General features: G+C 34.7%; 1 long non-coding RNA gene across 2 annotated transcripts; it reads left to right on the forward strand.

The window, feature by feature from the left end:
• The first annotated feature begins 2,838 nt into the window (after positions 1-2,838).
• LOC131278981 (uncharacterized) lies at positions 2,839-15,442 on the forward strand. Of its 2 annotated transcripts, none has more exons than XR_009186328.1 (3): positions 2,839-2,997; positions 6,005-6,120; positions 15,332-15,442. It is a non-coding gene; the product is annotated as an uncharacterized lncRNA (long non-coding RNA). The 2 variants fall into 2 exon arrangements; XR_009186329.2 differs by lacking the exon at positions 15,332-15,442 and adding an exon at positions 8,516-8,824.
• The last annotated feature ends 3,108 nt before the right edge of the window (positions 15,443-18,550 follow it).

Here is an 18,550-nt window from a genome sequence, read left to right on the forward strand (position 1 = left end):
TGTCCAGGAGACTTGAATCTCTGGACTGGCCATCTGCCAGCTGGGCCCTGAGTCTCAGCAGAGTTGCAACACCTACTCTCCAGTTCATTGAACTTACCCAGGTCAGCTAACAGGAAGGTGAGGATAGTCAGCCACCACACCAAGGGTCTGAGAGAGTCTACAACTGCAAGCAGGAGAATTCCATCTATCAACCATGTGGGATCTAAGCCCCTCTCAATTATTGTGACTCTAGCAATGGAAGAAATTATATCATTGATGTGGAGACAGTGACCACAGGAGTTGCTGAAGGCAGGGAGAGGGAAAATGAGATGTGATATGGGGGCATTTTCAGCACTTGGAGTTGTCCTGAATGATATTGCAGAGAAAGATGCAGGACATCATATATCCTGACATAACCCACTGAATGGACTGGGAGAGAGTATAAACTACAACATAAACTATGATCCATGCTGTGTAGCAGTGCTCCAAAATGTATTCATCAAATGCCATGAATGTACCCCACTAATGAAAGAAGTTTTTGATGTGGGAGGAGTGGGGGTTGTGGGGAGTGGGATATATGGGAACGAACCTCTTATATTTTTTAATGTAACATTTTGTGTGATTTATGTATCTTTTAAAAAAAGACAATAATAAAAAATAAATAAATAAATAAATAAATAAATAAATAAATAAATAAATAAAGGTAGTGGCCACCAGAGTTTTTGAAGGGAGGGAAGGGGGAAGAATAGGTGTAACATGGGGTTTTGGGGGACATTGAAATTGTCCTGCACAATATTGCAATGATGGATTCAGGCCATTATACATTTTCTCAAAACCTATAAAAATGTACAGTGAAAAGTATAAACTATAGTCCATGGTTAGTAGCAATGCTTCAATATGTGTTTATCAATTGTAACAAACGTGCCACTCTAATGAAAGATGTTGTTAATGGGGGAAAGTGTGGGAGGGAGAGAGGGTGGGGTATATGAGAATCCCCTATATTTCTGATGTAACATTTATATAATCTAAAGTGTCTTTAAAAATAAAAAAATTTACTCAAAATTTAAAATAAAATGAATGAAAACATTACAGAATTCTTGGGTTCAATTCTCAAGTTGTGCTCCTATAAAAATACTTCAAGATAAATAAGATTTAAAAAAAAAAAAGAGCAAAAGTCCAAGGAACTAAAGGATAGAACTGAATTCTTGATGAATGACTACTAAAGCTAGGCAGTTCATTCCACATGGTAATAAAAACAGGGAATTAAAAACAAATAATCAGATCCAGTTTGCATTTCATCAGACTAAGTTATAGGCCAAATCCATTTTACTATCTCATTTATGTGACAGATGGTGTGACAACTTATCTGAGCTGATAAATTGTTTTCAGTTATTTAATCACAGTGCAATCATCTTACTGTATTTCCACCTCTTTAATTTGAAACAGATTCACCCCTTTGTCCGGATAGTTTCCTGTACACAAAATGCCAGTCAGCAGGCTGGACTGTGCCCTTCAGACTGTTTGTCCACTCTAGGCTCTTGGAGACAACAGCATGCTTATGTCACAAACCACATCTGTCATAGCAGGATTTGTGTTTCTCCTCAGGTTAATAATATCTGATGGAGGCACCAGGTCTCTTTTCCTTTAAAGCTATGAGTCTGAATACCAGTTTAGGAAGAGGTGCTTCAAAGATCAAAACCAGGCCTGTGACAGTAACATGTGGGTTCATGGATTGGGAATGGCAATGTCAAATCTCTCCTAAAATAAGGAAATACCTCCTGACCAGCAGGAAGGGAGCATGGTGTATTGCTGGCCCCAATTAGAAAGAGGCAGGGTTTTCAAAATAGCCACCTTCACTGGTAGCTTTGTTTTAATGTAGTACAATACAGAATGTTAAAAATATAAACTGGGAAGGAACAGGCCAGGTGTGAATTATGAGTAGATATGTAAATTTCAAGATGAAAACAGCTTTCATTTTTAAAAGAGATTTTGTGCTCTGAGTAGGCTGGATGTTTCCATTTTCTATCCAGATTAATAAGTGATACCAAAGCAGGAACTAAGAACTCTAATTCAAACTTGGAAGTAAAGAATGATAAAAATAATAAGCTATACTAATTTAGAGACTGCTTTAATAATAATAATAATAATAGTGTTATCTAACATTTATTAGTGCTTATAACGTGCTAGACTATTATAAGTTCATTTAGTCCTCTTCAAACACCATGCTAGAACTTTGCACTAATCAATTATTCATTAATATGTTGAACAAACGTTTATATAACACCACTGTATTTCTGACACATCATCTCATTTTATTCTCATAATGCTAAGGAGCACATGTAATTATTACCTAACAGATCTTCAGAGAGGTTAAATAAGTTACTAAGGCCATGCAACTAGTAAGTGGTGAAAGTATTTTCAAATTCATATCTGGCCTTAAAGAAGTCTTTCCCTTATTCCTGGCTATGTCTTAGCCATAATCCTTTGCTTTAGCCACGCACTGATACATCCAAAACTTAATCAGGAAATCTTTGAGAAAGCTCCTAATTTCTCTTTAACTCAGTCTCCTCATTTGTATAATCATCACTATCATATATACCTCCAGATTTGCTACAAAGTTAAATGAGAAAACACATAAAATTTCTTAGAACTCTGATTATACATAATATGGTTAGTAAAAAAAAAAGTATTTCTTTTTATGTTGTGTTTCAATCCACTGTGAAAATGATGTAATTTAATAATTGTTTCTCTTGAGGATTTAAATAACATAATCCAATCACAAATATTCTTTATTAATTTTAAAACAGTACCCTCCATTTCCCTTACACCTTTCTTTTCCTAATTTTTCAAAAGCTGGCAGGAACATGCAGAGAAATCTAAAGAGTGTCACTTAAAAGAAACAGTTAAGAATCAACTCTCTATTACATAAGCTTCCTATCTGACTCCAAAACATATGATAATTCAGAGAATTCTCAGCCAATTATGGTCCCCGACTTTCTTCTGTTGCCTGCCAGCCAGGTAGGTTTCAAGTAAATTAAATTTTTTTTTTTAAGAATTTATTTTTTATTTATTTCTCTCCCTTTCACCCCCTGCCCCAGTTGTCTGCTCTCTGTGTCCATTCGCTTTGTGTTCTTCAGTGACCGCGTATATCCTTATCAGTGGCACCAGGAATCTGTGTTTCTTTTCGTTGCATCATCTTGTTGTGTCAGCTCTCCATGTGTGCAGTGTCATTCCTGGGCAGGCTGCACTTTCTTTCACACTGGGCGGCTCTCCTTACGGGGCGCACTCCTTGCGCACGGGGCTCCCCTACGCAGGGGACAGCCCTGCATGTCATGGCACACCTTGCGCTCATCAGTACTGTGCATGCGACAGTTCCACACAGGTCAAGGAGGCCCTGGGTTTGAACAGCAGACCTCCCATGTGGTCGGCGGATGCCCTATCCATTGGGCCAAGTCTGCTTCCCTAAGTAAATTAAAGACTAAACTGAAATATGTTTTAGTAGGAGGTTATGCTTCCTTGAACAAAATTCATGGGAAATTTAACCCCTACTAAGAAATGTCTTCATTGCTTATGAATGGAAACATTTTCAAATCTAACCACTAAACATAAAAGTCTGAGAATCATGGCTTTAGGTCTGTTAGTTTCTCTCCTACAGCTCAATTTGTTTCTACCTGCTATATCAGCAAACATTTTCCTAGCTAAGAGATAAAGTACTGAGAATACAGATAACCTAACCAGAAACACACTTAAGGAAATCTTAAACAGTTCCTGTGTTGGGAAATTTCTTAATGGAAAGTTTATTGTAATTTTAACTCTCCCTCATGGCTGTGATTATGGTAAAAACCTATGTGTTATAGTAAAACTAGCATGATATAATCTTTCAGATAATTTCACGCCTGTCACTTGAACATATTTGACTGAGAGTCTGATGAAATCAACCAAAAAATATTTTTAAAAGCAATAATGTCTTTAGTTTAAGCTTTAGCATATGTGAGTGTAAAACTGGGATTAAATAGTATAATTAGTTAACTATTATTTTATGCCATAACAATGTCCAAAAATGAACTGAATTTAATGATATCTTTCAGTAAATTCCACCAAACTGTGTGGTTTTGTGTTTACAACTATTCTTCTTTAATTAAAATAATGAATGCATAGCTAGGCTTGAGATTGTACCCTATTTTGCTTTCAGAAAGAAAATGAGGTTTGTGCATATACTATTGAAAAACTAAAAAAAAACCCACAACAAGCAAACAAAATAAACTAATGAGGTGATATGTATCATGAGGAACAAAAGGACAAAAATTAAGATGAAAGCAGCATTAAGATTAATTCACAAATTGCATGCCGCAAGTACCTGTGTAATTGCTAAATATGGGTCAGAAATTTAGCGCTGAGCTTTCTAGTGACCAAAGCAAGGGGGATATCTTATTCTCTTTATTCAGGAAACAGCAATTAATCTGCTTTAACATGCTAAATGTCCTTGAGGGTATTATAATCTTTCAAAGAGAGGTACAAAATTGTGTCCTTGTATGAAAGCCAAAAAAGTTATTCAAGAGAAGCATACTTTTTACCTGATATTAAGAGAGAAGAGAAAGTCCTCTTGTTAATCTCCATAATATAAGTCTGTTAATTTGGACTGTAATTTTTACTGCTTTGTGATGGAAAAAATACAATGACATTAATACAATGAAGCAGTTGTTATAATGATGTTGCGTAAAAAGTACAGTGAGGAAATAGGAGAAGGACACTTGTGTCTTCTGAAAGAATCAACGTCTTCATAGTCAAGGAGCATTTGGTCATTCATGGAAATTGATGAATTGCCTAGCAGAACAGCTTGGCATTTCAAGCAAAAGAAAAGTAAATACAAAGGCATGTTGTCAGAGAGGGGAAAGAATGTTCTGTGATTCTAAGTAGTTCAGGTTGGCAGTTGTATACATTTTTGAGCAGCAGTTAAAGATGAATGGATAAGCAGAAGGTCAGCTCACAAGGAACCTTAAATGTCATGCAACATGGGTAAAATGTGATTTGTTAAGAACTGGGAGTCACTGAACAATGACAATCAGATTTGCAAGTTTAGAAAGGATACACTAGCAGCATTATAGAGAAAATAAAATAATGGAAAGATTGGGGAAGATCATTAGCTAGATGAGAGGAAGGGAACTAAGGTAACAGCCAGGGTAAGAGGTGATTAGAACTTGAACTATGGCAATTGTAACGGGACAAGAAAGACAAGAATAGATTTGGGAAATATTTAGGAGCTTGTACCTTCATTTACTGGTTTGAGAAGTCTCAACTCATTCTGGTATAAACATTGAACAGTTTTATCTTTCCAAAACTGCTTCTAGTTATAGAATCTCTTCCTCTTGGGAAGGAGATTCTTTTAATATCTTAGTCTAATTTCATAATATTTTAGTCATTTGGGACTTTTAAAAGAGCCTCCTCTCCCATTCAAAATTCTATTCTCCTTCAGCCCAGATTAGGCTTGTGGGAAGGCAATTTTGGTTGGTCCTCTTCATCTCCCCTCCTCTTTTCCTCTTGCTTTATCCCTCAAGCCAACATCTAGCAAGGGCACAGAGTGGGGGGAAGGTCACCATTTGCAACCACAAATTGCTGCTAGCTACTCTGTTCCCTTTCTCTTAGCCACAACTTCTCAGGGTAAAACTGCCAGGCTATTGTTTTCTTCAATGAGGCAGACTTCCAAGTATTGGTCCTTTTCTATAGGTATATTTGTTTTTATCTGGAACATGCTCCAAGCCCTTTCCCTATAGTCCTCTGCAGGCCTCCAGGCTTCCTTTCCCCAGCAGGAAATCTATTCGCCTTTTGCCTGCTGAGGATCCCTTAACCACTGAATGTCCATAGCCCTCCAAGAGCAACCAGAAAGATTACTTAAGCCTCAGATTCCAACCTAAACATGGGAAATGTAGATTCTTACATCCTTGAGGTGAGAATGCACACTGTCTTCTGGTATTCCCAATCTCAGTTGCTCTGTTACTCTTCTGACCCTTTCTCCATATTTCAACAGCACCAGGTGCTGCACTGCCACTTTGATGAATCACCAACTTTCAAGCAAGCATCCATCACCAGTTCCCAATCAAGTGGGGTGTGAAGACGGAAGATTTCAATAACTCCAATCTTGTGGTAAGAGAGATAGACAGGTGGATGTTTTCTTCTATTTGAGGAAGAGAGAAGATGATATGGGATGATTACCACTCTCCAAACTGCGTATGCCCAAAAGATGACACCCTCCCCCCTTTTTCTCACTTTTCGCTTTCATACCTCTAGCTAATAAAGACCATCAGAGTACTTTCTCCTGCACCTGGGAGACAGCCTAGTGTCTCAGGAGGAGAAAACAGGTGAGGTTGTCACTGAAGTCCTGAGGTCTACAGCTTACTTCTAGGCGTGGGAATAGATTTCAATCACTATTCCATATCATTTTTTTAATATAACTTTTGGAAAAATTGATTGAGGATGGTAAAGAAGAGTCATTTAAGATATCTCCAAAGTTTTTCCTTGTGAATCCAAGGGACTGCTGGTGTCACCTACCGGGATAAGTGACAAAGAATGGTGGGTGTGAGGATAGATAATACCTTCCATTTTGGGATTTTCATTTGAAGAGCTTTTGGGAGAACCAGGTGGAGATGTTCAGTGCTAACTGGATTCATGCATTTGTATCTCTAAAAAGAGAAACCTGAGTTTAGCCTTAGATTTGAAAATCATGGGCTCACAGCTGAAGCTATGGATGTCAATTTCAAAATACAACATTTTCCTAAACTAAAATATAAACATTATTTTTTCCCCAAATTTGAAAAATTTCATAGAATTGTAGAACTCCATAAGGAAGTTGATTACTTCGAAAGTGCAATTATCAATACTAGTGTACCTAATACTTAACATGTGCGTTTAATTCTCTAAAGAAACCCTAAACAACGCAATTGTTATTGGTTATGCAACTAAAATTCCTCATATAGATGCAATTGCGTGGTAGTAAAGATTCTATAGTATTTGTACTCTATGATCAAAGGAATGATTTTACCCTCTGATTCATTATGGTTTGGAATTTAGCAATTAAGCCCACAGATTATATTCTTGGAATCCATCACTCTGATAAATCTTAGATGGTTACATGATTTCTTTAAAGGAAATAGTAAATCTAATAAACAGACCTTTGTAAGCATTTCAGACTATTTTTATGCCCTGAAATCTAAAGCCATCATTAAGCTTTCTCAAGAGTTCTTGTAGATAGTTAAAACATAGCTTCAAATAATATTTCCCAAGTTTTATGATATTCCTTACTGCGAAAGAGCCACAGACATTCAAAAAATTTTTTACTGAATGAGATTAAATCACACCAACCCTTAGAAACCAAATGTTGCATTCTTATTGGATTAATTTTTTTTCCTATTATTCGTTTAAAACTCCCTGGGCAATTTAACCAGGTTTTTATAAGAAGCCTGCCCAAATTAAATGGAATTAAAGTTGCCCCCCCATTTTTTTACTTCAATTTATAGAAAAATATTTCTCACCTATTAAAAGCAATTTCTCCACTACTAAAAATTAATTTTTTATATCACCCTAAGACACGAAGCTTTTGGTTTAAATACAGAATTTTTAATATTTTATCTATTTGGTATAGGAACATCACAAAGTACTGGGTTTAAAAAGGTGTGAATGACTCCATAATCAATTTTATAAAATTTATCAGATCAACTGGCTACAAATAAATTACTGAACAATCTACAGTTTAGAATAGACCAAACTGTACTAATGGTTCCTAGTACAATTGTTAGGTATGTAGCTGTTATGACAGACAAGCAACCACTTTAGTTACAATATGGTTGAATTTGTGGTGCTCTGTTAGATTTAGGTGATACTTATAGAAATGACCTGCTAATCTATTATCAATGACAAAGGAAGAGATCACTACAGCAATCCAGAAATTTTTAATGTAATAGATCCCATAAAACAGGATATTTGTAAATCATAAATTCCAAAGCTTTATGGGAGCCATTATGTGGAGAATATCTTTCAGCTAGATCAGATTTCGGGAAAGTTATTCAAAGCTGTAGATTGCCATGCTCTTAGATTTTTTAAAAATGTAAAATGGACTTTTATTTGATATTTGATATTACCCTGGAATATTTCTTTTCTGTCATAAATACATAATCTTTTTTATATCAGTGTTATAATTTACTCAGTTAACACAAGTGGTTATACTCCCTCCTTATTTTTGTTCTTTCTGCCATCTTGAGGGATTTGGGATGATAGTTCAGCTTTTGATTAAGGCATATAAAGAATTTAAACCTTATAAACCTATGTCCGAGTTAATTACCTAGCATCTCACTGTATTAGGGTGGTTTTCATAAGAAGTTATATGTCTTTTATGTTCATTCATTCAAAAATATTTATTGTGTACCTACTATGTGTTAGGAACACACCATCTATGGTAGGTTGTATTCTGTACTCCAATAGAAGACATAATCTTAATCAGCATTCCCATGGACATGAACGCATGTGAAAATAGTACCTTTTGTAGATGTTATTTTTAGGTAAGGTACAGCCCAAATGAACCAGGGAGATTATTCATGGAGACCTGATAAAGAGAAATCAGAGAAAGTTATAAGGAGGATCCAGCAGCCAGTGTAAACCTGAAGAGTGGACACAAGGAGAGAGATCTCCATGTGATGGGAGGCAGTGATGCAAGCCACGGAAACCCCAAGGACCACGGCAAGCCAGCACCAGAACAGGACATGTTCCAGGGATAAAGTATGGCCTTGCTTATGCCTTGATTTTGGACTTCTAGTCTTCCAAACTATGAGCCAATAAATTCTTGCTGTTAAGCCAACTCATTGTGTGGTACTTGTCATAGCAGCCTGGCAAACTAAAACATTATCAGAAGAGTGGGTAAGCTTATATAGATAGCCATTTATACCTATACCCACAGACACAATCTCTACTCCATTAAACAATAGCTAGACCATGTTTCCTTAGCTATATAATTTCCTTTTTCAATCCTAAAACTTTCATTTGAACTTTTCTGGTTACTAGGTTTTCTTCAAATTTTCATAAATTAACACTGCTTCTCTACCTCCAAAAACAATGCAGCTAAGTGTCTTCCATTACCATAGGTTAAATCTGGTTTTTCAAACTTTTTCAAATGCTTCTTTCTCTTGCTATCCTTTATCTCTTCCCCTACCCACTGTTCTCTTTCAGGATGTTCTTATCATGTGATCAACAAAAAGCCTATATATTTACAGTGTAATTGTAATTCCTATTTATTATTACTGACAAGTCAAACTACGTAGAGACAAAAATAGTGAAAACTAAATTGTATGAACCTAAGAACATAACTTTCTAAGGTAGAGAATTATTGTGATATACTTGTTTCTGTATGTGTTTGTGAGTATATGATACATATATATTTTTATCATTTGAATCCAGGAATCCAGTGGATAAAATATTACAAATATCAGAAAGTCTCTCCAATTATAAGTATAGACTATATTCAGTTTTGAAAGTGATGATATTTTGTTATACTTCGAAAAAGTAGTTGTTAGAATCACATTGTCCAATAAAGAAGCCACTCTATTTAGTACTTGAAATGTAGCTAGTGTCAATTGAGACATACTGTAAGTATAAAGTACACACTGGATTTCAAAGACTTAGCATGGTAAAGACTGTATAGTGTTTGTATTATTTGTTTAAAAAAGGCAAAATGTCTTTTTTTTCCTATTTATTCCAAGTTTTAATGATAATATTTTTGGACATATTGAGTTAAATAAAATATATTATTAAGTTAATGTCACTTCTTTCTTTTAATGTTTTTTAATGTGGCTACTAGAATAGTTTAAATAGCATATGCAGTTGACATTGTATTTCTTTTGGACTGCCCTCTGTTAGGGAATGAATTTTGTTTGTACTCAAAAGACTGAGCTAATTAAAAACACTGGTTTCAAAAATGATTAGAGCCAATTAGTATAAACTGAATTATAAAATGTTTGTGAGGGGATGGTATTCTGCAGAATTTTGGTAATTACATGCTAATGTTTTTGAAATATAGTGGGTAATATGTCGATATGTAAAACAAAGGGCGTAGTATTCCTTTATTATTATTATTACCTCAGCATCATTCATCTATGATAGGCAGCAACTAAGACTGACTATACTCAATAAGCTCAGAGAAATGATGAACCAGTAGAACCCAGAGAATAAAAAAGTAAATATTAATTCCTGATTTTCAAAAGCCTAGAACTTGGGGCACAAGCAAAAGATTTGGGATGATACCTCAACCTGTCAGAGTGAATTCTTCTTATCTCCAAAGGTAGATAAAGTTTTCCCCAAATGAGGGTGAGTGGAGAGGAAGAGGAGGCAAAAGAATTTAGATAGTTGAGTGTCCCTGAGAAAGGGGCCTGTGCCCTGCCTTTTGCTTAGACCACAAACCGGGAAGTGGTGAGGAGGCAATAAATTAATTCACACACGGGGATCTGCATCTTATTCGAAACAGGCAGCATGATCCCAGAGTTCTGACCTCAACTCAGCACAGCCTTGGACAGTAGGCTAAAAATAATTACGTGTTTTGTCCTGGAATATAACAACCTTATATAGCTCTATTGTATTTCCAGAGGCCCTAGAAAGTCATGACTGAGAACACTGAATGTTTCCCATGCTCCCAAGAGCAGAGAAATAGCTAAAAGAGAGTTAGACAAGGGTGAGGGATATTCAAGTAGCAACTAGTGTGAAAAGTAGGCAAAGATCATTGTATATTTTGTCATAATGTACAAAACTGTGGGAGACAAAGTGTAAACTATAATGTAAATTGTAATCCATAGTTTGTAGCAATGCTTCAGTATGTATCCATCAATTGTAACAACTGTGCCATACTAATGAGGGATGTGAATGTGGGAAAGTATGGGAGAGGGAGGGATGGGGCATATGGTGATCCCCTATCTTTTTTATGTAACTTTTAAGTAATCTGAAGCTTTTTTAAAAATAAAAAAATAAATTTTTTAAAAAGTGGGTAAAGAAGAGGCCAGAATGATGTACATCCTTGTGGAGGATGGAGGTAACAAGGCCAGATTCTCATCCTCAGATTCTAACTGCTAATTGCTATTTCAAGATTTCCTAGAATATATAAACAAGTTGGGCAGAAAAGGGGAGAAGGAAAACTGAATTGACTCAGTGGAGGCTTGAAATAGAAATTTACATTTTTGTGTGTGTGAAATATAAAGAAGTTTGTATTCCTTGCATACCTGAATTTGATCTCATCAGCTTTCTACATGATCAATGAAGTAGCAAGGAACGTGAACCAGTTTAAAATGCTGGATGATTTGAGAGAGTTTTTACCTAGTTTATTCTTTGAGCATATATCTTACCAGTAGTAGGGAAGAAAGAGAAATCAATATCACATTGATTTTATCTAAGGTTTGATAGAGGCCAATGCTAGCAAGACTTTTAGTAGTCTCTTTCTCTTTTACTTTCTCTCTCTCTTACAACAATATTTCCATTTATACCTGTGCCTCCTTGCTTTGAGTATGTCCAGTACTGGGATTTTTGTTTCTTTTTAACCCCAACTTTTTATTATTAAAATTTTCAAATGAACAGAAAAATGAAAACACTAGTACAATGAACATTGTATATATCTCATGCATAAATTCAACAATTGTTAACGTTCTGCTATATTTGTTTTATATCTTTTTATTTGCATACACATTTTTATGAAGTGCATGAAAATAAATTTGACAACATGGCAATTTCATTCTTAAATTCTTCAAAATGAGGACATTCTGTTATATAACCACACTACTTTTAAGACACCTTAAGAAAATTAATAAAAATCCTTATTATCATCTAATTTCTAGATCATATTCAAATTTCCCCACTTAAACCATTTTCTTTTTTTTCCTAATTATGATTCAATCTAGATTCACACCTAGATATTATGATATTATGTCCTCTATACAAACACACACACATCTTAATACATTCACTTTTTGAAGAGTTGGAAACAGTTTTCTCACAAAATGTTCCGAGTTCTGTATTTATTTTATTGCTTCCTCATTGTGTAGTTTACCATGTTTCCTATCTCTTGGATTTCCTATAATTTGAAATTTAGGTCTACAGGCTTGATTAGATTTAGGGTAAACATTTTTGGCAAATATATTTCATAGGTGATATATATTTCATATTGCTTTATGTCAGGACACAAATAATCTCAGGTTTTAACATCCTAAATGATATTAATTTGAGTACTTGGTTAAGATGGTAACAACCAGATCTCTTTACTTTAACAGCAATTTTCCCCTTTGCAATAAATAAGTGCTTGTGGGGTTATTTTAGATATTTTCTGACTCCATCCATGCATCTTTCCTGGTTCCTAACCAATTGCTTACTTCAAGGAAGTTAGTTCATCTCCCTGAGTCTCTTTTTTCCATCCATTAACAAAGAACAAATGAAAGGTTTTCATAAGGATTCAGTGAAGTAATGTGTGTGAGAGAGTTTTGTAAACTGCAAAGAGTTTTGCAATTATAAGCTCCTCTTTATTTCTATAAGGAATGATACTCTATAAAGTCCAATCATTCAGAGGATGCACTTATGTTCTGATACATGTTTAATAACCAGCTCTCCAAACAAAAACACCCTGATTTTAAAATTTGGGCAATTTCCATGGTTTTAATACTCCTACTTTGGCCGATTTCTATATACCAAGATGATGTCAACCAACCTAAAAAATTCTTGAAAAGTTAACCATTGGTTCTGGCAAGGATGACTATAGGGTAGGGTTGCCAGATTTAGCAAATAAAAATACTGGCAATATTTGGCATACACTTACATTAAACATTATCTGTTGTTTTTCTAACTTAGTGTTTAACTGGACAGCCTATATTTTATCTGGCAATCCTGGGTAGAGAACATGTTTATGTGCCTGTGCTTTTGTGTGTATGTGTGCTGGGGTATAAGTGAGGTGCCAAAAAAAGATGGATTTCCATATTCACCCTCTTTCCCAACAAGCTCAAAGAGAGGTTCTGCTTTTACCTGGTGTGTGTATAAATATATATATTTTTTATATATAAACATATACATATATAGTTTATGTATATAAACATTTACATAAATATATATATTTTTTCCTTCTTTCTTTATCCTTTTCTTCCCATTCGTTTCTGTTGGTATCATCAGAAGAGCTACACCAGAATTTTCTTATTTACATTTTGTCTTAATACTAAGTCATCAGGATAAAAAGGAGAATGGAGAAAATTAAGTAATTAAATGAACTGTTTATCATTCTAAATTATTCAAAGAGACTTTCTACCTTGAACAAACTCAGTTTCAATACTTTATATATGTGTGTGTGTTTGTAAATACAAGGTCAATCATTTTTAAGAGGCTAAAAATTAGAATTTCCTATAGGGAGTGTGTAAGAACATGACTAGTGAAAACTGGTAATTTATAGTAACTCCCTTACAGACAGATTTTACTGACAACATTTTGGACTTGCAATTCTTTTTAAAATTATGTACTTATGAAATAAGCTGGAGAACTGAGTAAGTCTCTGATTGCATTGTGGGATAGAATATACTCTTTTAACTGCTGACTACAGCAGTTTTACTTTGTTTTTGTAATTGTTGCTTTAACCTAGTTCCATTCCTTTACATATTTTAGTTGCTTATATTTGATATTGTTATGGTTACTTTAGCCTACCTAGTTCCATTTCTTTATATGTTATTATAGTCGTTATCATATATTAATTAAGAGATTTTTAACACTGCTCAGTAATAACTCCACCTCCCCTTGTTCGAATCCCATAGAAACCTTAAACTCTTTAGACTCTGGGAGACAGACATGAACCAAGGGGCTCTGTCTCCACGGTGGTCAACCTTGCATTAAAGCTCTTTCTTTTCTCAAAATCCCGATGTCAGGGGCATTGACGTAAAGTGTGTATCAGGGAAGTGAGCCCCATTTGCTCAGTGATACTCTTACTCTGTCCAGATATATATATTAAATATCACACTTAAAAATATTTAACTTTATACAGGGAAGAAAAAGAATGCAAAGCACTTTTGTTGCTATTGTTGAGTGTGTTTATTTCTTATAAGTAGAACACATATATTTGATTCTATGATTTACTAAGGGCTACTTCTCAGTAATTCTAAGAACAGTAGACTTGTAATATGTATTTCTAATTCTTTTCCATGAAAATAGTTAACAATTCTAGTCAACAAACAGAACCAGATTATGTGACTCCTTTGTCAAAGTCCTCCAAAAGCTTCTTATCTTGCTCAAAGTATAAGCCAAGTCACTGTTACACCCTACAAGGCTCTCCTTAACCTCCTCTGGTTTCATCTTCCATTTATCTATCACTTGTTCCCTCTGCTTCTGTACCCCATTGTCCCTTGCCAGGCCTCCCCCCTATCACTTTCTCATGAGACCTTCCCTGCTCAACCATCTAATTTAATAACCCCCACAAAGAATTTCCTTTATTTTTTCTCTGTATTTATTGTTAGTATGCCTTATATTTTATTTACTAATATTGTTTATTGTCTGTCTCTGTCACTAGTATAACTAATAGATTTTTGCTACTCTATTGGCTGCTGTACCTCTCCATCTAGGACACTGCTAGGCAAATTGTAGATGCTCAATAAGCATTTTGAAAGAAATGAATGAAAGAATGTTCAGGTTCAGTCTGGACTTGTCATCTTTCAAATTTTTTTGTTCTTGCTCTTGAATGAGGCAAAAGATGCAGTGGTCAAGAGCACAGGCATTGAGGACAGAGAAAGTTAGACCTCGACGCTGGTAATGGGTGGTCTTGGGCAAGAGTCCTATCAATCTAGACCATGGCCACTCACTGTAATTGGAATTAATTACCTTCTTAAAGTGGTGATGAGATTAAATGGGTTAACGATCAGCAGAGTGATTGATATATTGTACTTCTAAACTCAAATCTAGGCTCAGAATGTTAGAATTGATTAACCAGGACTGCTATGAAATGGAGGGATGGGAGTGTCATAAATGCCAGATGATGCCTAGATGGCCCGATGCTCAGAAATTCAGATAATTTGACTCTATGATCCTTAGTTCAATCATGTTTATTTCATTTCATTGCATAGAGATCATCTTTGAAACCAGTTAAAGAAAATTATCACATTGTGCATAATTTCTTTTGGTTTCAAAGTTGAAAAATGAATGAAAATTAAGGTAAGATTCTTTAATGAAAACATTTCACCTTTTCTGTTATGTATATTGTTTTATAATTTCTTTGTCCATTTTGGCCCAGAATTCTCAAAACTTTCTCAGAGGATTGTATGAGGTAGAAGGTATCTTTAAATTATTTTGTCCTAATCATTGATTCTTACAGGTGAGAGAGATGAAGCCTGCACAGATTTGCCCAAAGAAACACATAGCTATTGAAATCCAGGAACAGATCTCAGATGGGGATGGAAAAGAACACTGCTTGCCACAAGTGTTCTGGAAGGTAGGTGTTTTTGGATGAGGAAATTGAGGCTTGGCTGAAGAGTTGTATAATGGCCATAAAGTCACTAAACTGGAAGGTATCTCCTGCCTTAAAGCTTCTTTCTTTTACTAATAAAGGACTACAATCCTGCTAACTTGGACTTTGGTCTCCCACTGAGAAGGTGCCTATTGGCTTAACAGTCTGGTAGCAGTGAGTATGGACTAAATGGTGCTTTGTGAAGATTCCTCATGATTTAAACTGACTTGAATTTGTGAGACTACATTTGAATTTATAACCTAACAAACTGTCACCCCCTATTTTGAAAGAACACAACTCACACATGATCCACCCTCTCCACTCACAATGCCTACAAAATAATCATTCTTCTAAGGCTTTTATATTTCCTGAGACGAGTTTTCTTCCTCTAGCTTTTTCCTGAATGAGGAAGTGCTTATAATCTCACCTCTTAAATTACATTTTAAGGCCTCACAAACCATAGTAAAGGAAGGGACAGAGTCAGCACTAATTTCATAAACTATCTATAATGGAATTAATTGCAACCTGACTTATTTTTCTTTTAAAAAGAAGTTGTAAAAGAATCCCATAAATTTTGAAAAAGGAATAAATTCTTTCTCAAAAGGGGTGAGAAATGTAGTAAAATGTTAAAATAGCACAAATTAAAGTTGACTGGAATCTCCTATAAAATTAAACCAAGCCAAAGGGCAATAAAATATCACTCTGATGAAAAATCAGTGTCTTTCCAGTAATAAAACTGATGTAAATATTACATTTAAACATATACTGTGAAGGTATTCTGAGTTAAGATACATAAAAATTATATATGTCAAGCAACAGCATTTGGGGTTAAAGTTTAATGTTTTCTCAAATTTAACTCTTTTAAGGGAAAATATATTGATTCTTTTTTCTGAATAAGCTGAAACAACATCTTTGAAAACAAGATGATAAAATAAACTGTGACCTCAAAAATAGTGTCCTCTTACTTGTGACCATATGACATAGAAAATATGATTCATATTATTTGTACTGTCAAAATATAAACAAATATAATGTCATGTCTCAATTTTTCACATGAGGCTTCTCTATAGCATATTTTTCTCTCAACTTCTCAATATGTGCGTTCTCCCCTCTACATGACCAGTTGATATTGAGGGAATACAAATTAACTTTGACTTTATCCAAGGAAAATCATCTTTATGTCTCCATTGCACTTAGAGTTGTTCATTTATATTGTCAATTGAAAATTTTTAGGAATTTGGATCTGGAGGAGTGATATTTATTAGGCATTCTTAAATCAGATTATTGATTTGGAATCTATCAGTTTTGTTATTATTTAGGATATGCTACTCTCTGCACTTTGTTAATAATTAAGATTCAATTAAATCTTCATGACATTTTACTGACCCAATCTTCACTACAGTATAGAGCTCAGGAACATACCTTGGAATCATAGACTTGAATATGAGCTATAGCTCTACCAGTAATTATCACATTACCTGATTTCTCTGTACCTCAGTCTCCCCATCTGTAAAATGGGGGAAATATCTGTACTCATAAGGATGTTGGCAGGATTATATAAGTTAAAGTATGTGAAGCACTTGGAGCAATACCTGGAAAATAAAAAATGCTAATCAATGTTTATTATAATAAAGGTTATGAATAATACTTTTATTTGCCAATCATTTGACTTTGGATAAGTTAGTAAAATCTTTGGATCTCATAGAAAAAACATAGTGGTGGGGCTAAATTGTCATCAATATCATTTCCAACTCTAAAAGTTAATAGTTCTATGACTCTAAGGCAAGATATATAGTCTGAATGATGTATTATATAAATTCTATTCAAATATCTTTACACTAGTAAAAATATGTCTCCACTATTAAAAATAATACATGATAGAAGTGATCTAAAATAGTAAAAAATGCAGCCTGACAGTAGCTACCTTTATCATTTGTCAAATTACATATATATGTCCTATGTCTACCTAGCACAGATGCACACTAAGAAAAAGTGAAGTACCAGCCTATCATTTTCTACTGATGAAAAAGTCAATACTTGGTAACAGATATTACAGTCTTTTCCCATAGGGTTCTAAGACTCCCTGAATTCTACAAACTGGTACATACTCAAGCACATCAGGTGCCATGGTCAACACTTAAAACGTTACCAATCTGGCATAAAATGCCAGATCTAATACCAGTTTTAAGCATCATGACTTTGCCAGAAACACTTTTAATTTCCATCCAGTGTAACACAGTGAGAGAAGAAGAGGTGTGCCTGAGTGCCTTTCAGCACTTGGCAGACAAAAATAAAAAGACTCAGGTTGTATAACCTCAGGGAGTTCATTGGCTAAGTTTGTAACATTTGGTCAACCTCAAATTTGCATGTGCTTTCTTTGGATTTTTAAAAGTCTGTCCAATTTTGTCTGGTTTTGGAACATCACTTTTAGAGGTCCAACAGTTCTCTTAAAATTTCAACAAGTTCCCCCAGTCTACCTTGATGGGCCAGAGCCAGGCTTACTCACCTACATTCACTTTTTAAACAAAATGCCCCGGTGAAAACTGTAGGGGTTTATGCTGAAAGACTAAACGTTCCTCTTCCTTCCTCTGCTTCATTTGATCCAAGATTTGATGGTACAAAGTGATATGGTCACCCATGACGGTGGGTTGGCGTCTGTGAAAATATTTCATACCCAAAAGTAATCACAGTATTACACTGGCCGTAGTGTAATAGAACCACAGTGAAATATCTTTTGACAACATTATTTTTGAAGTGTTTAATATCATTTGTTATAGTCTACCTTGTGGTTGATCCTCTAATATTTATATTTATGTCTTTAAGTCCTATGATGGTTTAAGTAAACTTACATATTTTATTTCATTTGGGACTGAATGTTGTACACTAAAGAGGTATTTACTGCTATTCAGTCCATGATTAAGAATAAAATTTCCTTTATATGTTCTTGATTGGACAATTTGATCAAAATAAGAAACTTTTCTACTGGAATATAAAATAATTGTGATTAGCTATTGTTTCAGTTTGAGAAAGGCTGCTGAAGCAATATACCAGAAATGGGTTAGCTTTCACTGAAAAGAACCTGGGTAT

The sequence above is a fragment of the Dasypus novemcinctus genome, chromosome 6 (assembly GCF_030445035.2).
Source record: "Dasypus novemcinctus isolate mDasNov1 chromosome 6, mDasNov1.1.hap2, whole genome shotgun sequence".
NCBI lineage: Eukaryota > Metazoa > Chordata > Mammalia > Cingulata > Dasypodidae > Dasypus > Dasypus novemcinctus.